Source organism: Lactuca sativa, chromosome 5 (assembly GCF_002870075.4).
Source record: "Lactuca sativa cultivar Salinas chromosome 5, Lsat_Salinas_v11, whole genome shotgun sequence".
NCBI classification, from domain to species: Eukaryota; Viridiplantae; Streptophyta; class Magnoliopsida; order Asterales; family Asteraceae; genus Lactuca; species Lactuca sativa.
In genome coordinates this window covers 27,413,464-27,438,566 of record NC_056627.2, presented here as the reverse complement: position 1 = coordinate 27,438,566, position 25,103 = coordinate 27,413,464, and the positions used below count along the sequence as shown (strand labels likewise).

The following is a 25,103-nucleotide window of genomic DNA, read 5'->3' as shown; positions in this document are numbered from 1 at the left end:
ATCTAGTTTTGCTTGGGGATAAGCAAAAGATTATGATGGGGTATTTTGATATGGCCTTATTTAACTATGTATTTTAGGCCATTATCCTAATATATTTGAGTAAAAATGTTATATTTTAAGATATATGATACTTAATATGCTTTGAAATGTTAAATTTCAGTTAAAATTTGGAGCTTTGATGCAAAAGAAGGAGAATGGAGCTGTAAAAGACGCAAAAAAGATGTTGTTGGTAGTTTGACCCCTCGTCAGTGTTTTGGCAATATCTGATGACTCGTAACTCCGATTAACAAGATTCAAATTCAAATTATTATGGAAACTAGACAATATTTCGGACAACTTTCGTGTTTCGAGAAAAATCGAATTTCCAGTTCTCACGCCCTGGCAAAGCATTTCCACGACGTGGAAATTCAGAAAATTTCGTGGATGCAAAGAAACCATTTCCGACAGTGTGACAAGCATTTCTCCACGTTCTGGCAACGTTGTAGCCTATAACTTAAGCCGAAAATTAACCCTAATGACATATCTTGAACCCTAATTTATTACCTACGATTATAAACCCGATAGAAGCTGTTTTTAGGGTCTAGAGGGCGGACGGAGGGCCGTTAAACTAATATAGAGCGAAGATCTGAAGGATTCAAGAGCGGATTTGTGTTAGGAATCATTCGGTTTGCTTTTCTGACCATGATTAGCATTCAAATTGTTTCTGTATGTGTTTTACTTTCTAAATTGGGATGTTAAAACCCTTTGCTTTGTGTTTATGATTAGAGGAATCATTGAGATTGTTGATTAAATTGTTGTTTGGATTATTTATTCAAACAAATTACTGAAATCGTCCCTATGGTTTGGTAAAAATTACTAGTGTGGTCCCTAAGTTTTCTTTTGCACTCAGACCGTCCCTAAGTTTTGGTTTTATTATGTCTTTCATCCCTGTTACACATGAAAAGACTATAATACCCTTTTCTATTTTCTTTTTCATTTATTTATTTTGTTAGAGTTATTTATATTATTAATTAATTAAATGGGTCCCACCTAATATATCCTTACACTTAACATCCCCATCACCAACACTTCTAACCCTAACACCTCTATGGAAATCAATTCCAGATTCTCAATTCTCCGGTGAACAACCATATGCCACCACCATCTCAGTTAGAATTCTCTTGCCTCCAACAAGAACAAAACTCCGAGGAGACTAGAACACCAGAAAACAATAGATCCCGCTCCTATTTTTTTCTTTTTGTCCATTATCAAGCCTGATGATAGAACACAACACACCACCACCATCTCTGGCGGAACCATAACTCCGACAAACACCATACGCCATCACTCGCCACCCCACACGCATCTCCATCATCTCTTCCCCTAAACCGGTAAACCCTCATCAGTACCCTAACACTCACCCTCACTGTGATTTTTCCCCTCTCGTTCCTCCATTGAACTGCCGAAGGAGATCTTAAATCGAAAATGGAGATCTGCAATATAAGATTTGGAACTCAAATCGAAGATCTTCACTGGACCTGTATCTCAAATCTCCTATCACCATCCCCGTCTTACTGAAGTTAGAGCCGCCACCACCATTGTGTTACTGACTGGGTCATTTTATGAAATAGGAATCATCACCGCCATAGGTGGAGTAAGGTATCAGAGAATGAGAAAATCGAATTGTTTCCTTCCACGACTGCAGGCGGCTGTTTCCTTCCACAGATGCAGGAGGTTGTTTCATATAATTTTTCTTTAATCAACGATTTTGAGGGTAGGTTTTGGGTTCTGATTTTTTGATTTGGTTCGTCTTTCATTTTTGGGATTGCATATGATTTTTCTTTCATCAACGATTTTAGGGTAGGCTTTGGGTTTTGATTTTCTTATTTGGTTTTGATTTTGGGATTTGATCTTCATCTAGTTTTGATTCCTGGCATTTAATCTTTGGATATGTCCTGATGAAACTGTTTACGTTGGCGGTGGTGGTGCCGGAATAAATGGATAGTGATGGTGTTGGTGACTGGTGGTGATTGCTGGTGAACAATGACCGGTGGTGGTTGTGCTGCAAGTGGGAGTTGGGTCCTAATAAATCATTTAATTGATTTTATTAAATCAATAAATAATAAAAAAGATAATAAAAAAATGAAAAAAGATAATACAAAGGGTAATACAGTCTTTTCATTTCTAAAAGGGATGATAAACGCAATAAAATCATAACCTAGGGACGGTCCGAGTGCAAAAAAAACTTGGGGACCAAAACAGTAGTTTTTGCCAAACGATTTGAGTAATTTGTTCTATTTATTCTTGTTTAAATGATTTGTCAATTTTGATTGAAATATCCTTATTCCCTATTGCTGAATTAATAGAGTTTAATCATAGTTGTCCACAATCATTGGTAATTATGACTAGAGTTTGATCATAACCTAGGGTTAATGTATGATAATAACATTATGACTAGAGTTTGGTCTTGATATTATCGTATTCATATTTTTTGGATGCTTTGGAATTATCAAGAAAATGATTCAAGAGGGTAAATAAAAGAAATAAACTATTTTTCATAGAACAGTTACGAAATTGTTTTTTCTTTTCAAAAGAATTAATAAAATTAGATTGGTTAGCTTCATTACTTATTTTTTATGTGTAATTTTTGTATCCAACACCTTTCTAACTTTATAATATTACTATCTTTCATAAAAATGATTGTTTGGCTTCACAACCCTTTTGATATGTTGTGGGTTCCGAAAAATAAAAGAAATAAAATAAAGAAAAGTTGATATAGAGCCGATATTGCAATATATTAAATGGATTGGGAGAATTCTACTCCTACCTCACTTAGTGCTATTTCTCTTTGTAATATAATTTTTTAGTCCAGCATCATCTCTCTGTAACATTAAACCTTACTCTAGGACGAACCCATGATTTTTACAAGCATAAAATATACTTTTTGATGAGGTTGATTACCATCCAGAAAGACAAGAGTTGTGCTAAAAAGCCTGCCTTCACGTAAACTTGAAATTCCACTGAAGTTTCGAAGTTGAAGTACTATAAGTTGATGTAATTATTTTATAAACATTTTTAACCGATAAAAGATATATATTATGTAACGAAGCATGGTTGAAGCATATTCCATCTTCCAACTTGGATTTGGTGTCAATATGAGCCACCATGCCTCTTCTTTTTGTAAATTGTTAATTGACATTTTCTTGTCAGTTAGTATATATAAAATGTCTTTTTCATTTTAACAGGACAATTTCATACTTTTGATCTTTTAGTCCATTGTGGTGTGCATTTTAAAACATCAAATAGCTATATTACTACTTTTATTATTTTTATAACTATTTATTTAATGGAGAAGCATGAACTAGTGGAAATATTCACATACATCTTGTTTTCTTCCAAATCATTGTTTTTTTTATTCATGGAATTCATTTTCACTCATTTTTTTAAGAAGCCACTTCAAATGGACGCCTCTTTCTTCCTAGTGATTTTTCGCTCAGACGGTTTTTACTAGACTTGACAAACGTGTCGTGTCGTGTCGTATCGGGTCGGGTTCATGCAGTGTCAAGACATTAAACGGGTTGAGAGTGTTTGACCCTAACCCAACCCGCTTAATTATCGTGTCGTGTCGTGCAAACTCATTTATTTTCGTGTCAGGTTTCAGGTTAAGGTTTAAACCTTATAAATATGTTGTATAATGTCGAGTTGAAACATTTTAAAGGTTGAAAAGTAAGAGTCATGGAGAAAAAAACGAAATAGTGAAATGTTGGAATTGGAAGGTGGAACGGGAAAAAAAATTATACTAGTAAGTTTAGAAAATAAAATAGAAAGAGTTAGAAGTCAGTTTGAAATTTTGTATTTTATTTTTAGTTTTTGAATTTGGACCACTACAAATGTATAATATTGAAAATATTTATAAAAATATGATATATATATATATATATATATATATATATATATATATATATATATATATATATATATATATATGGGTGATCTTCGAGTCATCATCGAGTTGAAAGTCTTGACCCTAACCTTACCCGTTTAATTAGCGTGTTGTGTCATGTCAACCCGTGTACATAAACGGGTCAAAATCTTTGGCCCTAACCTGCTAACTTCATGTCGGGTCCGTATCGGATTGTCATGTCGTGCCAGATTTTCTCAGGTCTAGTTTTTATCGTCCTAGTTTATTTTTTACAATATTGTATCCGGTGATAACATTAAAATTACTTTTAAAGCTAGGTTTATAAATTTATATTTATCATTTAAAATCTATATTATTAGCTTTTTAACAACTAAAAATTATTTTATCACACTCACTTAATAAGAAAAAAGGGTTTTGTGCACCAAAACCCTACAAACTTGCACATTTGTATTTAAATGGTCACTAAAATAAAATTTGGACCTCATAGACCATCAAATTCAAAAAATACATTTTTAAATAAGCAAATGTCTACATTATTTAGTCGGTTTCCTAGTTCTATCCATGATGTGGCATTGACTGTCTATTGTCAACGATTTACTATCCTAGTCGGCTATTCCATGTGTGTTTTGGGTAATAAAAAGGATAATAACGGTTGATATCCTCTTAAATGAGTCCGAACGATGCAGTGAAGTTCTAAAGGACGAAGATCGGCAATATTGTTTCCGTTTTCAGTAAGCTTTATCTGGTTGTTGCTTATTTTCCTTCTTCTTGTACAACATCTGAACTACATGGCAAAGCCTAATGATAATGCTATTTACTTGGAAGTCGATCTTAACTTTAATGACGTTTTGGTTCGTCACCCATGCTCTTATGTTGGAGGTGAGCATTAATTGTTTATTGATGTCGATTCTGTTATAATGGACTTCGTTGGATTTGTGACTTTCCTAGAAAGATTTACTGGAGTAGACTTTGAGAAATTATATTACTCCTTACGTAATCGTCCTTTATCCAGTGGCATTAGGTTCATATAAAATGAAATGAACTATGCCACTTTATAGATACGGCTTATGAAGACGCGAAAATCCCAATAGCCATATATTTGGATCACACAGGGGATGGTTTGGAGGATTGGTTCGAATTAGGTAGTGATGGAACCGGTTCTGTAATCCAGAGTGAAGATAAAGAACCTTCAGAAATAGACCATATGTTTGGAGACATTGAATTTGAGGACGAAATCATTCCAGGTGATTTTATTCCTTTAAACAAGATTGTTGATGATGAATTACCGAAAAAGTTGTGTCCAAATAGGGAGAACAATGACAATAGTGAAAAGGGAGTGAATGCAGATGATGTAGACCATTCTGTTTTTAATCATGCAATACGTTGGAAGCAACACAAACCAATTTTAGGTATGAGGTGTGAGAATCTGGGACAACTTATGAGCATGTTATATAATTATGTTATTTCTAATGGATCAATTATGTTTTAGGCAAAATGATAGTAAGAGGCTTTTGGTAATGTGTTGTAAATGGGCTTGCATCTTCAGACTTTGGGCATATTAGATGAGTGAAGAACAGTTATTTCAAATAAAATCACTAAAAGAAGACCATCAATATTCTAGAAACTTCAAGTTAGGTTCTATTATGAATTACAAATCGCTTAGTTCACACTACAACAAGGATATGCTGCATAGAAAAACAACTAACAATTAGACAGCTTAGTCGGAGATCATTTAGCAGTTTGGTTTTAAGGTTAGTTTATGTCAATATAAAAGGGTCAGGAAGCATGCCATGACTATTATTAAAGGCACTCTCATTGAACATTATTCAAAACTATGGTCATATATAGAGGATATTAGAAGATCAAATCTAGTTTCTACTGTGAAGATAGTTGTAGTTTCAATGCTAGATAGAAGTCCATACTTTAGTAAATTTTATGTTTGTTTAGGTGGTGTGAAGAAAGTAAACCTTGTAGGTTGTAGAAGAAAGTTGGGATTAATGCATGTTTCTTGAAATGAATTTTTCATGGGGAGTGGTTATGTGTTGTTAGAAGAGATGCTAACAATCAAATTTACCCAATTGCTTGAGCATTTATTTGTGTTGACAACAAGGAAAAATTGAAATGGTTTCTAGAATTCTTAATTGATTATCTTAATCTAGAATTAGGTCAAGGTTTCACTGTGATGTCATACCAAAACAAGCTATGGTTTTTGTACCCATATTTTTTGCATTGCATTTACTAATGATTATTAATTTACTATATATTAAGGGATTATTGAAGGTTGTGTAGGAGTTTCCACCCTAAGCTGAGTATAGACAATGTGCAAGGCACATACTCTAAAACCTCAAGAAAAGTTGTCGAGGGTCTCATTTTGAAAACATGACCAAGAGTTAGCAGGAATCCAACCAAGTTACTAGTGAAACGATTCAAGAAAAATCACACTTCCCAAGTATTGATTAATAGCATTTTGTTTATATTGTTTGTGATACCCCCGGCCGCCGGCGGAACGTCGGGCGGTGCGAATGTAGGGAAATTGGATCGAGGCATATATATGTATATAGAACATAACACAAAACTATATCACAAACATTACTTTTATTTATTATAAATTATTTTGGTATTACATTGTTTAAAAAGTCAAGCACACATCCTCGACACAACTATCGTCCACACTCATCTCCATGAGAATACATATATATTTGAAAATGTCAGCATAATGTTGGTGAGTGCACATGTTTTATAATTTATTTGGGCGTATTAATTTAAGATCCTTTTTCTTTTAGAAAAACCTTTCTTAAAGTATTTTATCAACCCTAGCTTACTATCTTTCCAGGATATCTAACGATCCTATCTTATTATCTTTTAGGATGTTTTATTAATCCTAATTTACTATTTTTGTAGGATATCTAAATAATCCTAACATATTTTATCTACCATTTTAAGGCATCCATAATGGTAGTTTGATCTCTAAGGTGTTTGTAATGTATTACCATGAGCCCCCATAACCGACACTTTTTGACTAGTGATTTCCCGTCCACGACGCTTCATTGGATGTTGAATAGTGATTAATAAGAAATTTAGCCGGCAGGAATTGTAGCTAGCAATCGAGGTGGGGGTGTAAATCCCCGTATAGATCTATACATATATTTGTAGCTTTTGCAAGATTAACGATTATAGGTATCGGGGTTGCCGAAATTAATCAGGCTAAGGATGAATATTAACATCTCACTAACGCATTAACCTTAGGTATTTTATCTTTTATCTTTGATCTCTTATCTTAGTGATTTCTTATAATTATCATAATATAAACCCCTTTAATTTAATATTTGATAATTATAGCTTTTAAATCTCATAATTATTTTGTATGTATGTATGTATGTATGTATGTATGTATGTATATATATATATATATATATATATATATATATATATATATATATATATTATCTTGTGATACATATCTATATACCCTAATTACGGTTATTTTGAAAATAGGATATTTGGGTAGGGTAATGATTAGGTACGGCACATATCCCTATATTTGAGCAACATTAGTTCTAAGTACTATGTTATCCTAGAAATTTGGTCATTATAACCTCTAGGTATTATCTATTCCTTGACTATCGGGTATCATAACTCTTAGGCATAGTATCATAACTTACAACTAGGTATGGTATTTGTAACATCCCATTTTAAAGAGATTAATTAGATAATAAATTAGGAACCCCGAGATGTAATTATTATTATTATTTTATATTATTTGAGCCTAAAATCGAATAATAATTAATAAAGTGTTGGTTTCGGGAAGCCAAATGTCACACCCCAAAACCGAAGGCGGAAACATTTCCGGGGTTGACTCTACGTTGAGTATCAAATCCAATGTACATAGTAAGTAAAGTAAAACAACCATTACATTACATATATAAAAGTTTACATTTGTTTCAAAAGTAAGTTGTATAGTTGTGATACATAGTATATATAAAAAAAATGAGACAAGTCTTCTGCGCACACCATCTTTTGATAAAAGTATCTTCGGGTACCTGTTCTAATGTTGACCTGAGAATACAAGCGATTTGAAAATCAGCATAACACTGGTGAGTTCATAAGCGGTTTTGTTTTGTGAAAATGTTCAAGTTTCCTTTCTGTTTCTGAAAATGTTACACACACCAAGAAAATCCCATATTTTCTTAAAAAGGTTGATTATTGTTTCACAACATGAAAAGTAAAGTTGTACACTGAAAACATGTATATTCTTGTGGAAATGTATAGTTTGGTTATCTGTTTTGGTTAAGTACAAATGTATTCCCAGGAAAGTCCCATACTTTCCTGAATTGTTGGTTATCAAATGTAAAAGATATATTCTGAAAAACATGTTTACCCTTCTAAGATGTAAAGTTACCCGGTTTATTACCCTTTTTTAGTTATGTATAATGTTTCCCCAGGAAAGTCCCATACTTTCCTGAATGTTGGTTATCAATGCGGAAGATGTTTACAGAAAACTGGTTATCTTGTGAAATGTATTACGTTATTCGTTATTACTATTAAGTAAATATATGTTATCCTAATTGCGAGTTCCATAACCATACGATAGACTAGATGTGGCAATAAGTAGTCCACATCACCTTATGACTTTCGTCACCCTTGAACCATTTCGGTTCAGTTGTAGCTAGCAGCCAGGTGTGGGGTAGTCAGCCCCGTATAGATCTATACACTCAAGTCACGCTCCCTATCCTAGAGTTTCTGGTTACGGGTGAAGTTCTCCACTCGCGTATCTCTGTGGAGTGTTCGCCGATGACGTGTCTCCAATCATACAGGACTAACAATTTACTAGTAATAATATGATAATCCTCCACTCGCGTATCTTTGTGGAGTGTTCCCGAGGACAAAACTGTGTACATGTTTTATGTTCAAAGGTTCTAATGTCATGCTTTTAACTGATAAAATATGGAAAACCATTTGTGAAATATATAAAATATAACAGTTTACATTTCCATTTCACAAATATATGTTTACGTGATCTACATGTTCAAACGGTTATCAGTTGTAACAATCAGTGTTAAAAGCATATAAAATATGAAACAGACACATGAAAACAAGTTTTGAGTACAAGTAATTCCTTGTACTTGCTTGTGTTCCCCCCCCCCCCCCCCTGAAAACAGTGAAAAACAGTGAAAAAGGGTAGGGGTATGAACTCACCAGACGAGGAAATGCGACTGTTTCGAGTACTAAACGTTGGTTCGGGGCTTGATTACTCGCGATGTTCCTATGTAAAATGGAATATTGTCCAAATATATCTAATTAGATTTACAAATACTAATTAGATGGAATATTACACTCCAATGAGCTAAAACACTTCAAAACGAGTGTTTGGAGTGACCCGAGTGACATCTACGGACTTGAAATGAAGCGAGGGACTTGGGATTTGAGTTTACTCCTCAAGAGTAAAATCCCTAATGGAGTTTGTGGCCATATATCCCCTACATACATGAGTTCACAGCCGTGAACTCATGTTTGAGTGATTTTGAGTGTTAAATGGCTTATATGGACATGGGAAATGCTAGAATGGATTTTTCTAATGCCTTGGATTAAATTGTATGAACACATACATCACATATGGGAGTTCACGGCTGTAAACTTGGAGTTTACGGCCGTAAACTCCCCAAAGCTCAAACCATATTTATTTTGTGATGCTTAAGACAATCATATGTGGTTCTAACTAATGTTCCAAGCCTTGGTATGAATTTAGGGCATCATTTGACATGTATAAAGGAGTTTACGGCCCATGAACATGTTCTTGGGGTGCCTTGGCCGTAAACACCTAATTGGAGGGTGTTTGATATGTTTAAGGTCCCCAAACTATTTTTAGATGATTCTAGGATTTATTCTAAGGCTATTCACTACAAGAAAAAAGGCCTTTTACGACGCTCATTGCGCGTCGTAAATGGCTCAGACGACGCGCAAATGCGTGTCAAGGAAGGCCATGTCATAAAGATAGACGACGCGCATGTGCGCGTCGTCTAGAGACGACGCGCATTTACGACGCGCATTTACGACACGCATTTACGACGCGCGGTTACGACACGCAATGCGTATCAAGGAAGGCCCTGTCATAAAGGAAGATGACACGCATTCGCGTGTCGTAACCTTACGACGCGCGTGTTAATGACACGCAATGCGTATCAAGAAAGCCCCTGTCAAGAAAGGCCATGTCATAAATGAAGATGACACACATTTTTGCGTATCATAATTTTAAATGTTCTAAAAAAAATATATTTATATATTTATTAATTTTTAAATTAAATTTGCATTTAATGTCTCATAACAAGAAAATAAAATACCATATATAAAAAATACTATCCATTACATAAAATTTTTTGTCATACAAATAACAAACTGTATTTTATATTCATACATATGATTACATTATTCATTAAAAAAACATATACATACATCTTCCCCTAAAATGTTATTACATGATGTTGGCCACTTCATTGATGGATCACCAAGAGGAAAAACAACAACTAACCTAAATGTTCCATGATGTGCCGATACTCATGTCCTGTAACTTTAAATAATAATAAATAATAATAAATATTAATTGGAAGTAGTGATAAGTTATTAAATCAAACATACCACACCAACACTGTTTTTGACAAGATTGCCTCTGTTTTCTGCACTTGCTTGATGTAGCATCTGTTTCACAACCAATCCCCCCATGCTGCAATACAATATAATAATATATTAACAAGAATACCAAAATGGCTAAAAGAGAAATTCTTCTGTTTTTTCTCTTTCATTCTTAATTAAATATTTCAACCTATGAGTTACAAATACAACAGGTCGATCTCCAATACGTGCTGCAATAAGCTTTTCCAACAGCATCGAGCTAACTTCCTACAAAATTTCACATTCCAATTTATTTACATTTCCAATAACCAAACATCTCCAAATCTCATTTATTTTTTAAATATATTTCTAATAACACACCACAAACCTGAAGAGGCAAGCTTGATCCAGACCATTGTGTAAGATTCGTCTGCAAAACAAAAGATATAACTCAAACTTCATTTACAATTTACAATCATGTTTTTATACAAAAACAATTTATAATTTTATATAATCACAAACCTTGTGCATCATATGCTTCAATTGCTGATAACTTCTCATAATCATCACTTAATAAAAAGCGGCGTAACAGAGGAATTATGCCATAATCGATTATTTTCTTTTGAGAACTTACAGGAGGTGTGAGGCACTTTGTGGTTGCATTTGGTTTGAGGAACTTCTTTGTAATCATGTGTTACCAGGTCTCTCAGAAGACTTCACTTCACTACCAGGTTTATTTGTACTACTGTCTTTGATGCAATGAAACCGAAGAAGAAATATATTTTTTCTGAGTAAATGACCTAAATACTCTCCGAATCGTAAATCATAATAAGAAGTAACAGACCTTGTAGGAGGCAATGCAGAGGTCTGGCCAGATGGCCGAGCATGATAAGCACTATCCATTGTAGGAAACAAATCATTGAGCAAGAATACTAAACATAAAATAAGCATAAACAATAAATAAAAATTATATAATATAAATATATACCTCTGGATTATTGACTACATAACTTGGTACCTCATCTTGCCAAAACAAGTTTATGTTTTCTGGAAATAGTGAAGCCAAGTAACACAATACCTGAAAATCCCATGAAGAGAAAAGTAATTATCTATTATTATTAGTAAAAAAAACTTACAAAAAAAAAACTTACCGTTAAAATGGGCAACTTACAAGAAAAAAAAATAACTTACTGTTAAAATAGGCAATTAAACTGCCATTACAGGAGGAATTACCTATCAGTAACTAAAATGGCTAACTCTATAACTTAAAGGGTAAAATGGGCAATTTACAAGAAAAAAAAATTAAAAAACATTTACATATGCATGAATATAAATCATGAGTCTTAAATGCCCTCTAATGATGACAAAATAAGGCTTATTGTCTTAAGTGCCCTCTAATGATGACAAAAATATGACAGATTTACCCATATATAGAATTCAAGATATTACCTATATTTCCACTTCTCTAGATTTCTTTGCACCGATGCTTTTCTTCTTGCTAAACCTTCAACTTTGAAAATTTAACCACAAAATTGTCAAAAGCAGAACATCATTTATAGGTCAATTTTGGTAATTTTGTATATTTACCAGAGATTTCTTCATGCGATATATTGCTTTCCTCTTTGTTCAATCGATAGTTATTAGTCGTTCTCACTGCATAAGTCAACTTAACTTAGTAATATTACTTCTTTTTTCAGCATTATTAGGGTGAAATACATCATACATTTATTTTTTGTACCTGTTCGCAAGATTGGCAGATTGATGTTTGGAGGTTGTTGCAACAAGTTTCCATCAACTGGATCCTCATGAGGAAACTGAAGAGGGCTTGCAGCAAGCTGTAATAAGGCACGTTCCTGAAATGAAACTATTCAGTTAGTGACATTGACATTAATAATTAATTACAAGCTGAATTTTGCATAATAAGATATTATATTATATATACCTTATCAGTTGGGATATCATCATACACATTCACCTTCCCACTATAAAATATTGGCATCTGTCCTTTTTCCTCTTCTATCACACTACCAATCCTGGAAGATTCAATTATAACTTTAGTCCTTTTCCCATTTCAACTTAAAGCATACTCTCGATATTTTTTGTCCCCATATATGTCATTGATGGCATGAATATCGATTTTGCCTATAGAATCATCATCACCTGTTTTCATTCCATCATAACAAATTTAAAAGAAATTTAAAAATATAATGAAACAAGAATGTGATAATTGTCAAGTTGGTGAACTTGACACCTTGCTAAGAATCCTCCCTTGCCTTTTGTCCAGCCGGAATGACAACTTCCAATGGCAGAGATGCAAATGATGACCAATGCTCATGCTTTGACCTTGCTATGTCAACGCATATACCTTAAAAACAAGAAAGATAAGGCATCATAACAAACACAACATAGATGGAAAAAAGATTCATTTATATGAAGATTATCATGTTGCGCAACTAAACCCCAAGCCATCACCTTTCTAAAACCACCTCTTGTTGAAAATATTCAAAAACAAGTAACCTTACATTTTGTGAAAATTAAAGTCATATGTCTCATTGAGGCATTTCATCAAACATGTGAAGTGCAATTGGGTTTTCTACTAAATTCATAAGTATAAATGGAAGCACTTATTCTCTGCACCATGTTGATGATCTGGACAAAATTTTCCATCATATTCATCAACAAAGGACCTAGTTGACAAAACAATTTGACCCAACTGAAAAACTTACAAATATGTTAGGGCTATGAACCCCAGACCAGGAGGGAGGGGTTGCACAAACCCACCTCTAGGATGATTTCTAAAATACCAGGGGAGATTTCTTTTTCTTTGTGCATATATCATATGTAACTTTTGCCAGTTGTGATATGTCCCATTTGTGCTGTAGAAGTTTTTTTTTTTTTTTTTTTTTTTTTTTTTGTTTTTAGGTGTAAAAAGATTTCATCCTCCAATACAGAGACGAACACCATCATTATGAGACAGATTAGAAATCACACTGCAGAAGATGCCTACAAGGTAAAAACCTAATCAATTCAGAGATATTTTAGAGTTGGAAATTGAATTAAAATAGGAGAACTTACCCTCCAAATGTTGCTCGAGCATGTGGAACTGCTCTTGTAGGTTACAAGCTTGTGAGTTGAGCAATAAAAGCCAAAGAACACAATATGAAAAATATTTAGTAACATGGGTTTACCTACCGTACATGGGTTCTTCTCCATCATCAAAATAACTGTTGTTTCCTGAATAAATCCATTAATAGAGTGACAAGAAAAAAACTAATTACGCAAACACCAAGGGGTTAAGCAAGGAATCGAAGGTATTTTTTATAAAAATTTCTTTTTGGGGATCAATTATAGAGATGTTTAACGGTTAGAATAGAAGAACTGATGAAATATGTTCCAGATTTCCTTGAAAAACAAATGAGAAAACCAATAAAAGAATGACAATGTTGTAAATTTTTTTACATAATTACATTTTGTTGAAGAAAAACGAACCAGATTGATAACGTCAAACCTGGAAACAGAGCATGGTAACCCTAAACAGTAAACATATCGATTTCAGTGTTTGTCTTCAACTTCAACTGGGAGAAAGGCGTTAAATGGTATAAGGTACAAATGGTTTGTGGAGGCAGGTGGAGAGAGAATGATAACGATAGAGGGAAAAGTAGACGACGATGAAGTAAAATCAGGTCTCCGTTGGGAAGAAGTAGATGGCGATGGAATCGAGGTAGGATTTGTGAAGGCTTTGCAATCGGTAATAAATCGTTTAATCAGAGAGCAATCGAAAGGAACTGGGGTAATAACCCCCAAATTTGAAACAACTGAATTTCGGAGGTGGGGGTGGGGAAGAGGTGAGCGGAGTTCGTCGGTGGGCAGTGAAGCGGTGGAGGTTTGAGAATCGAGAGAGAACAAAGAAAGAAAAGGGGTTTTCGCGGGGATAAGCTAGGGTTTTCAGCTGGTGGAAACAAAGCGGGGTTTTTAATTTTTGGGATTTCATTTCCCCCGGGATGGATGCGCGTTTCATTAAAATTTATAAAACGACGTGGTTAGACGACGCACATTTTATTTAAGGTGCCCTCCGTGTTTTTTTTTCGTTTTTTAGACACTAATTTTAGGGCACGCAAAAAATGTGTGTTGTATATCCTTTAAATTTTAGAAGAGATGACATTATTTTTACCTCACACACTTTTGCGTATCGTAAATCCGTGCGTATCGTAAATTGCGCGTCGTAAAAGGCTGTTTTTCTTGTAGTGATTGGTGGTGTTGGATGGCTTTCTAACATGTTTAAATGAGTTTACTCCCCAAGAATGAGGAGTTTACGGCCCAAGAAAGTTCCTTGGCCATAAACTCATATTTTTCCCTCAAAATCCATGTTTAGGGTGTTCTAAGTCAGGGTTTGAAAGCATTAAGGTCATATCTAAGTCCCAATGTTGGTTTGGAAGGGTTAAATTGCTCAAAAACCCATGTTTTTATGTGTTTACGGCCCAAGCATGCTCCTTGGACGTAAACACATGTTCCAGGTCCAAAATGATAATTTAAACACGAATTTGAAGGCCTAAGAGGTTAAACAACAAGTTGGGGATGTTACCTCAAAGATTTGGAGCCTTAATTCAATGTTTTGGACCTTGAATCTTTGATGAGGAGAGAAGTTAGAGAGAGAGTAGTGAGATGAAGCAAAAGCTTCAAATGAAGGCTTAGAACACTTTAAATAGTGTTTGAGAATTGGACACGGTGGAATTCTACCCGATACCGACATTAGACGGGGCTTTTGGTCGCACCCGGCCAAGTTGCCGTAACCCGATATGGTTGATTCTAGAAATGTTCCGATCACTAGAATGAGGTGTTAGAATGATTTATAAATGTATTAGGACACCCATTAAGTCATTTTAGATATTTACAATTTAATGACTTAATTAAATGGCTAAATCGGAAACGAATTTGAAAACGACGCTTGGTTGATCGAATTTGATTACCAAAAGGGTTACAAGTAATGATACGAAATTTCGGGTTGTTACATTATCCCCCCGTTAGAGGGAATTTCGTCCCGAAATTCAAAATTAATATACAATACAAGATAAAAATCATGGATGTGGAAAGACATGTGGATACTGTTGTTTCATCGAGTCTTCACGCCCCCAAGTGAACTCTGGTCCCCGCCTGGCATTCCAGCGAACCTTCACTAACGGGATGCGGCTTTGCTTTGTACGTTTGATATCTCGATCCATGATTTCGATTGGTTCCTGCACGAAGTTGAGGTTTTCATTGATATCAATCTCATCTAAGGGAATCACTAGGGTCTCATCAGATAAGCATTTCTTGAGATTCGAAACATGGAAGACGGGATGAATGTTACTGAGCTCATGAGGTAAACGAAGTATATAGGCTACCGAACCGGTCCTGGCGAGGATCTCGAAGGGTCCAATGTACCTAGGGTTAAGTTTTCCACGCTTTCCAAAGCGTACCGTGCCTTTCCAGGGCGAGACTTTCAACAGGACACAGTCTCCAACCTGGAATTCCAGAGGTTTCCGACGGATATCAGTGTAACTCTTTTGGCGATCTCGTGAAGCTTTCGATCATTCTTGGATTTGGATGATCTTCTCAGTGGTTTCGCGGATGATTTCAGGACCAGTGAGAGCACTGCCGGGGACTTGACTCTTGGCCAGCTGTGTGTCCCCCAACTCGGCCCAGCACAGAGGGGATCTACATTTACGACCGTATAGGGATTCAAACGGGGCAGCCGTGATGCTGGTGTGATAACTATTGTTGTACGAGAACTCGATCAAAGGTAGATGTGTGTCCCACGACTTTCCAAAATCAATGACACATGCCCTAAGCATGTCCTCCAGGGTTTGGATTGTTCTCTCACTCTGTCCATTGGTCTGAGGATGATACGCCGTGCTCATGTCTAGTTTGGTTCCAAGAGCCTTCTGGAGGGACTGCCAGAATCTGGAGGTAAACCTGTTATCTCGATCAGAGATAATGGACGCAGGTACACCGTGCAGTCGAACTACCTCTTGGATGAAAATTCGCGCGAGTCTTTCCATCTTAAATGATTCTTTGATTGGGATGAAGTGAGCGGACTTTGTCAAACGATCGACAATTACCCAAATGGTGTCGTACCCACTCGGACACTTGGGTAGTTTGGTGATGAAATCCATGGTAATCATCTCCCATTTCCATTCGGGTATCTCGGGCTGCTGGAGCAAACTCGAGGGTTTCTGGTGCTCAACTTTAACCTTGGCGCAAGTCAGACACTTGCCCACAAACGTAGCTATCTCAGCTTTCATGTTTGGCCACCAATATTGTTTCTTGAGATCCAGGTAAATCTTGTCCGAACCCGGGCGAACAGAGTATATGGTCTTGTGTGCTTCCTCCATGACAATCTCCCTGAATCCTCCGGACTTTGGAATCCATATTCGATCCATGAAGCAGTAGACTCCGTCACCTCTAATCTCAAGTTTCTTTTCCATTCTTCTCAAGGCTTCGATCGACACGTTCTCGGGTTTGAGGGCTTCTAACTGGGCTTCTTGGATTTGCATGGATAAGTTGGAATGTATGGTCATCGACAGGGTCTTCACCTTTCGGCTCAAACTCTTCTTTCGGCTAAGGGCATCTGCTACCACATTGGCCTTGCCGGGATGGTAACGGATTTCACACTCATAATCACTGAGTAGTTCTACCCATCGTCGTTGCCTCATGTTCAAGTCTTTCTGATCAAAGATGTGCTGCAGACTCTTATGGTCAGTGAAGATCATACACTTAGTTCTGTAGAGGTAATGTCTCCAAATCTTCAGTGCAAAGACTACGACTCTTAATTCCAAATCATGTGTGGTATAGTTGACCTCGTGTGCTTTCAGTTGTCTAGAAGCATAAGCAATTACCTTTCCTCTTTGCATAAGCACACAACCTAAGCCTTGATTAAACGCATCGCAGTAGACAACGAAATCCTCTGTCCCTTCGGGTAGGGACAGAACAGGCGCGCTGCACAAGGCTTTCTTCAACGTCTGGAATGCAGTTTCTTGATTAACACTCCAACAAAAGGGTACACCTTTCTGTGTTAGAGCGGTTAAGGGTTTGGCGATTCTGGAAAAGTTCTGGATAAATCTCCGATAATAGCCGGCGAGACCCAAGAATTGTCGGATTTCTGTGGGTGTCTTCGGTGTCGACCAATTCTCTATCGCTTTAATCTTGGAAGGATCTACATAAATACCCTCCTCGCTTACCACGTGACCGAGGAAAGTTACCTTCCGAATCCAGAACTCACACTTGGAAAATTTCGCGTACAACTTCTCGGATCTAAGGGTTTCCAACACTAACCTCAAGTGTTGTTTGTGATCTTCTTCACTTCGGGAATAGACAAGTATGTCATCAATGAATACAATGACAAACTTATCCAGATAAGGACGACACACCTGGTTCATCAGGTCCATAAACACTGTCGGTGCATTGGTTAGACCGAAGGGCATGACTACGAATTCGTAGTGTCCATACCGAGTTCTGAAAGCTGTTTTGGAAACATCACTCTCATGAACTCGTAGCTGATGGTACCCTGACCGAAGGTCTATCTTGGAGAAGTAACTGGCTCCCTGGAGTTGATCGAAGAGGTCATCTATTCGCGGAAGAGGATACATGTTCTTGACGGTCAACTTGTTCAGCTCGTGATAATCAATACACATCCAGAAGGATCCATCTTTCTTCTTGACAAACAATACCGGAGCTCCCCAGGGTGAGGAACTCGGTCTAATGAATCCTTTACTGAGCAACTCATTGAGTTGACTGGATAACTCCTGCATTTCTGCTGGAGCTAAACGATATGGAGATTTCGCTATGGGAGTAGCTCCAGGAATTAGGTCAATACAGAACTCGACCTGACGCTCGGGAGGAATCCCTGGAAGCTCTTCGGGAAATACATCAGGAAAGTTACAGACTTCGGGGATGCTCGCGAGGTCTTTAACTTCCTGTTTCTCGTTGATTACATGGGATAAGAATGCAATGCACTCCTTTCTCAGGAGCTTTTGAGCATTGATGCAAGAAATGATACGAAGATTGGTACTGAGTTTATCGCCATAGATTACGAGAGTTTGATTCGAAGGAAGGTTGAGACGGATGGCTTTTTCGAAACAGAGGATATCAGCATGATTGGGACTCAACCAATCCATGCCAATGATGACATCAAAGCCCTTTATGGAAATTGGCATCAGATCAATGGGAAATGAATGGTCATTCAGGGTAAGGGTACAACTTATGAATATCTCGTTAGCGCTTTCTTTCTCACTGTTAGCCATCTCGACGGTAAACGTTTCAGTTAAAGGTTGGGGATTATGTTTTAGGTTATGCTTGAATGAATGACTAACAAAGCTTCTTTCAGCACCCGAATCGAAAAGAATACTAGCATATGAGTTGTCAAGAAGGAACGTACCCGAGACTACAGTAGGATCGGTGACTGCTTCCTCCCGTCCTATGGCTAGGACTCTCCCGGTATTATCAGCTGTTGACTTCTTAGGGCAGTTCCTTTTAAAGTGCCCAACCTCTCTACAGTTATAGCAGGCTTGACCAACGCCTGCTCCAGATGATTGATTGGCCGATTGAGCTGGAGCTTTACAGAATCGGACCTTGTGCCCCTTCTTACCACAATTGGTACAGGATAGTTCTCGGCAGGGGCCGAGGTTGTGGTGATATTTGCACTTGTCACACAGAGGAAGCCTACCAGCATATCTGCTAGTAGGAGTTGGAGTTGTGGATTCCACAACAGAAGCAACAACAACGAGGGTAGTAGCAGCATGAACTGCTACAGTCTGCTGTCTCATGGAGGATCCTTGGGAAGATTGACCCTTCTTCTTCTTCCAGAACTTTCTCTTCTGACCACTCCTTTTAGTCGGCTCGGGAGCGGTGGTAGTTTCCTCGTTGTCATCACTGTGATCAATTAGGGTTTGGGCTAAACTCTTGGCACTATCATAGGTATCCGGACGTGCAGCTAAAACATTTCCCTTTGTTGGCTGGGTCAGCCCCTAGATGAACTTTTCTATCTTTTTACTTTCAGGAGTGACCAATCCCGGGCAGAGAAGTGCGAGGTCATCGAATCGAGAAGTGTATGTTGCAATATCGAAACCCTTCATCTTCAGGTTCTAGAGCTCGTGCTCTAGTTTCTACATTTCACCACGGGGACAGTATTCGGCTAGCAGGAGTTCTTTCATGGCTTCCCAGCCCATGGCGTTGGCTACGGGTAGGGTCAGAGATTTGACTCGGCCATTCCACCAAGTCAAGGCTTTATCAATGAAGGTACAAGCTGCGAACTTGACCTTATCAGATTCCGCACAGGCACAGATTTCAAAGATGGATTCGATTTTCTCGAACCATCGGGATAAGGAAATGACACCTCCAGTGCCATTGAAGGATGTTGGTTTTGCATTCATGAAATCCTTATAGGAACCCTCCTTTCGGTGTCCTTTGGAAAACCTGATGTTTTCCTAATACTTTAAATTACGTGTTTTATATATTGTTATGCCGTTGCGATGTTTGTATTCGATAATTCCAGGTGACATTGGATTAATTATGGGTTGTGAGTTGTTATAATCACACATTAATGCAAATGACTAGCTTACAACTATACAAACGATCCCTTAGGCGTCGTCTGTACTATTCACTTAATCCAACCACCCTGACTTCTCATAGCCCCACAACCTAGGAGAAAAGAGGGTGCGAAGCCCCCGTTATTTCCATAAGTCGTTCAAGGCTATCGTGAATGCGAAAGGCCCTTGGCCCGACTCGCATTTGACTTCTCGACTTTACTAGCAGTACCAAAGGACCCTTGTGGCCGAACAGCACAAAAGCTATTCAAAGTCCTTTTACACGGAATTAGGTCGTATAAGACCCAACAACATGTAAGCGCGTTTCCTTCGGGCCTAAAGATCATGTCATTGGGCTAGCTAGGCCCAACAAGCACGATTTGAAACTTTCAGGCCCAAAGATGGTGTATTGACTTCTTCTGAATTTCCGCGTGTGTATTGACTTCCCGTAAATTTCCGCGTGTGTATTGAAGTATCATTTTTTATTGATTTTTGATTCGTTATTGATTCGAGACCGAATCAATTTGTTTGGTAACGATTTTGGTGTTGAGGGTGTATTACGTTTCGCCGGTAGTCGTGGTACTCGTATTTTATCTTAAAGGATTTATTGTTTTAAACATTAGAATTTTTCTTTTTGATGCCCCTTCTTGGATAAAATTTATACTTTTAACCCTTTATATAAAAAAATTTCCATTTTAGTCCTTAAACCATTTTTATTGACACTTTAATATCAAAACTTGTTGAAAAGACATTTTTCAGCCCAAATTTACTTGATAAACAGTTTCAGTCCATCAAAATGAAATTTTCTCGATTGAAACCTCCATTTTTGCAATTTTTACAATTTTGACCCAAAATGGAAAATTTGTGCATCTTTGGTCGCTTTTAAATTTGAATAGCATTTTTAACCCTTGAAATGGACTTGGTACACTAGTAGTCCCCTGTTTTACAGAAATGTGCAGTTTTAGCCCCTCCAAATTAAAAATCTCGCAATTTGGGGCTTTATTGGGCCGAAAAGTCCATTTTTGGCCCATTATGTTTAAAAATTCACATTTTAACCCTTCAAAAGTGTAAATGTTTAGAAAATACATAATAGAAACTGTTTTGACTCATCTCAACCTTCAGAATTTATATTTTGTCGTTTTGGGCCCTTTAGTTTTGTATTTTTAGCATTTTGAGCCCAAAAATGGGTTTTAAGCCCAAAGATGTTCATATTAACCAACTTGGTTATTTTTCTAGACTTGATTTGTGTGAAATAATATAAGTTATACTTATTTCATTCAACATATTGTAGATCTCGGTTTCTAAGTTCTTTTTGACTAGTACCAACACTACAATCACATATGATCATATATATAAGCATAGAAATCACACAAAGCATACATATACTCATAGATCTACACATTTGCTTGTATTCTCCCCCACAAAACTTATAAAAACCGAAAAATAGGGGGTATGAAGCTCACCTTGAGTTGGGTTTCGTTTTTGGAGAAGATTGGAAGAAGTTTGATGTTGTTTTCGGCTCTAACAAGTCTTCCCTTGTTGATTTCGAACTTAGGGAGTTTCTAAGAGAGTGATCATGATTTTTGCATGATTTAGAAGGAGATTTTTGATAAAACAAAGAATCTAGATCATATATCCAAGCATAATCTTACCTTAGATGAAGAATTTGTGGAAATATCTTCTTGAAAAACCTTTAAAATTCGAGATCTTGATGAAGAGTGGAGGGAGTTTACTTGAGAGATTTATGAGAGAATTGTGTGTGTGTGTGTGTTTGGAATCGGCCGAGAATGAGAGAGAGAGAGAGAGAGAGAGGGAGAAGAAGAGAGTGCTTGCATGGAAAGATGAGATTGCATGGATGTTTGAAGTGTAAAACATGGATATCCCCCATATAAAAGTGAGGTGTCATGCAATAAGTCAACTTATTCCTTTCCTTTAGGCTTGGGCCGAGAATGGGGAGGGTGAGAGGAGGTTTTTGGGGTTGTTGCCCTTAAGCCCATGTTATAGTTAAGTTGGGTGATTTTTGGCCCCAAAAAAAATATAAATGTGATTTTTATGCTTTATTAGGCTAGATTAGGTTAATTATAGTCCAAAATGGTTCATATAATTAATCTATTTCTTTCTAGGCCCAATATGGCCCAAAATATTGAATTAATTGGAAATGGGTCCAATTAGAGCCCATTTATGAGTTCTAAGCCCAAGATAGTCAAATTGGAAGCTTATTGGTCCATTGGGCCCAATAAGAAAGTCCTAGTCCAAAATGGACCTAAACAAGAACTTCTAGGGTTTCCAATTGCTTGTTGACTATTTGTAGTGCTTGTATGGTGTATTTGATTGAAATTTTGTTGTCATAGAGTAAGCATCATACATGCCCTTATGTTTTTGGATTCATAATTTGACTTAAGTGTTGTAGTTACAAGGCACAAAAATTCCTGATTGTGACATCATCCCCCCGTTAGAAGGAATTTCGTCCCGAAATTATTTTGAAAGCTAGATTTGAGAATGCTAGAATAAGTGAGGGTACTTTTGTTTCATTTGATCTTCGCGTTCCCACGTGAATTCTGGCTCACGCTTCACGTTCCACCATACTTTCACGATCGGGATGCAACTTTGCTTAGTACGCTTCACCTCCCTATCCATAATTTCAACCGGTTCTTCAACGAACAGTAGATTCTCATTGATTTCAATCTCGTCAAGGGGAACGACGAGTGTTTCATCCGATAGACACTTCTTTAGATTAGAGACATGGAACACGGGGTGTACACTGTTTAGCTCCGCGGGTAGCTGCAGTTTGTACGCCACTGGACCAATTCGGGCAACGATCTCAAAAGGTCCAATGTATCGTGGGTTTAGTTTTTCGGTTTTCTGAAACGAATGACTCCTTTCCAACGTGAAACTTTTAACAGCACTCGATCCCCGACCTGAAACTCTAAGGGATTTCGCCGTTTATCGGCGTAACTCTTTTGTCGGTCGTGCGATGCTTGTAATCAAGCTCTGATTTGAACTATCTTTTCCTTGGTTTCACGAATGATCTCCGGTCCCGTTAGCACCTTGTCCGATGCTAGTGTCTTTGCTAGCTGGGTGTCGCCCACCTCAGCCCAACACAATGGTGATCTACACTTACGTCCATATAGTGCTTCGAAAGGAGCGACTTTGATGCTCGAATGGTAACTGTTATTATAAGAGAATTCAACTAAGGGTAAGTGGATGTCCCAAGACTTCCCAAAGTCTATCACACATGCGAGAAGCATGTCTTCGAGCGTCTGAATGGTTCGTTCACTTTGACCGTCCGTTTGTGGGTGATAAGCCGTGCTCATGTCGAGATGGGTTCCAAGTGCTTTCTGAAGTGATTGCCAAAAACGTGAAGTGAACCTACTGTCTCTATCCGAGATAATAGACACTGGTACTCCGTGGAGTCTCACGATTTCTCGAATGTATAAACGCGTCAGTCTCTCCATCTTGTAGGATTCTTTTATTGGCAGGAAATGGGCGGATTTCGTCAGTCGGACGACTATTACCCATATGGTGTCTAGTCCATCCAGCGTCTTGGGTAGCTTGGTCACAAAATCCATAAAAATCCCTTCCCATTTCCACTCAGGGATCATCGGTTGCTATAATAATCCTGAGGGCTTCTGGTACTCCACCTTTACCATGGCACAAGTAAGGCACTTACCAACATAGGTGGCAATTTCTGCCTTCATGTTAGGCCACCAATAGTGTTGTTTAATATCCAAATACATCTTGTCCGAGCCGGGATGGATGGAGTATCGCGTTTTGTAAGCTTCCTTCATGAATACCTCCCTAAATCCTCCGAGTTTAGGGACCCAAATACGGTTCATGAAATGGTATACTTCGTCCTCTCTCACTTCTAGGTTCTTTTCCATTCCGCGTGATGCTTCGCTTGCTCTGTTTTCCGTCTTCATGGCATCTGACTGGGCTACCCCGATCTGAGTAGTTAGGTGAGATTGGATGGTTATTGAGAGAGTTTTCGCACGATGATTAGAGTACTCCTTCCGACTCAACGCATCAGCTACCACGTTGGCCTTGCCTGGGTGGTACTTGATTTCACACTCGTAATCGTTTAATAATTCAACCCATCTTCGTTGCCTCATATTCAGCTCTTTCTGATTCAAGATATGCTTGAGACTTTTGTGGTCCGTGAAGATGATGCACTTTGTACCATAAAGGTAATGCCTCTAAATCTTCAGAGAAAAGACCACCGCTCCCAATTCCAGATCATGGGTTGTATAATTCACTTCGTGTGTCTTTAGTTGGCGGGATGCGTAAGCTATCACCCTTCCACGCTGCATGAGAACACAACCTAAGCTCTGATTCGACGTGTCACAGAAGACCACGAAATCTTCCGTTCCCTCCAGTAGAGATAGTACCGGGGCACTACAGAGGGCTTGCTTCAGGGTTCCGAATGCGACTTCTTGTTTGTCTGTCCATTTGAATGGTACGCCATTTTGTGTAAGTGAGGTAAGTGGCTTGGCGATCTTTGAGAAGTTTTGAATGAACCTCATATAGTAGCCTGCTAGGCCTATGAATTGGCGAATTTATATGGGTGTTGTCGGGACTGCCCATCCTTCGACGGCTTTGACCTTGGAAGGATCCACATGAATTCCTTCTTGACTAACAACATGACTTAGGAAGTTCACACTACGGAGCCAGAACTCACACTTGGAAAGTTTTGCGTATAGCTTTTCTGATCGCAGAGTTTCTAGGATTTGTCGGAGATGTTGGCCATGCTCTTCCTCGCTTCGGGAATAGACGAGAACGTCGTCAATGAAGACGATGACAAAGTTGTCGAGGAATGGTCGACAGATTTGGTTCATCAGATCCATAAATGCGGCAGGGGCATTTGTTAGACCGAAGGGCATTATGACAAATTCATAATGTCTGTAACGAGTTCGGAAAGCGGTTTTAGGAATATCCTCTTCCCGGACTTTGAGTTGATGGTATCTGGACCGTAGATCTATCTTAGAAAAGTAACTAGCTCCTTGGAGCTGATCAAAAAGATCGTCGATTCGTGGGAGTGG

The 25,103-nt window shown here is 37.6% G+C and overlaps 1 long non-coding RNA gene across 14 annotated transcripts; it reads right to left on the bottom strand.

Moving 5' to 3' along the window:
* Window positions 1-10,252: 10,252 nt before the first annotated feature.
* LOC111889985 (uncharacterized) lies at window positions 10,253-14,490 on the bottom strand. Of its 14 annotated transcripts, none has more exons than XR_002849692.3 (14): window positions 13,583-14,490; window positions 13,234-13,510; window positions 12,759-12,872; window positions 12,450-12,667; window positions 12,246-12,360; window positions 12,095-12,160; window positions 11,957-12,017; window positions 11,496-11,585; window positions 11,352-11,402; window positions 11,030-11,252; window positions 10,896-10,937; window positions 10,719-10,795; window positions 10,535-10,619; window positions 10,253-10,466 (listed from the first exon to the last, which is right to left on the bottom strand). It is a non-coding gene; the product is annotated as an uncharacterized LOC111889985 (long non-coding RNA). The 14 variants fall into 14 exon arrangements; XR_002849700.3 differs by having other exon boundaries at window positions 12,450-13,510; window positions 13,583-13,610; window positions 13,700-13,741; window positions 13,997-14,490; XR_006192154.2 differs by having other exon boundaries at window positions 12,450-13,510; window positions 13,583-13,610; window positions 13,700-13,741; window positions 14,016-14,490.
* Window positions 14,491-25,103: the final 10,613 nt, after the last annotated feature.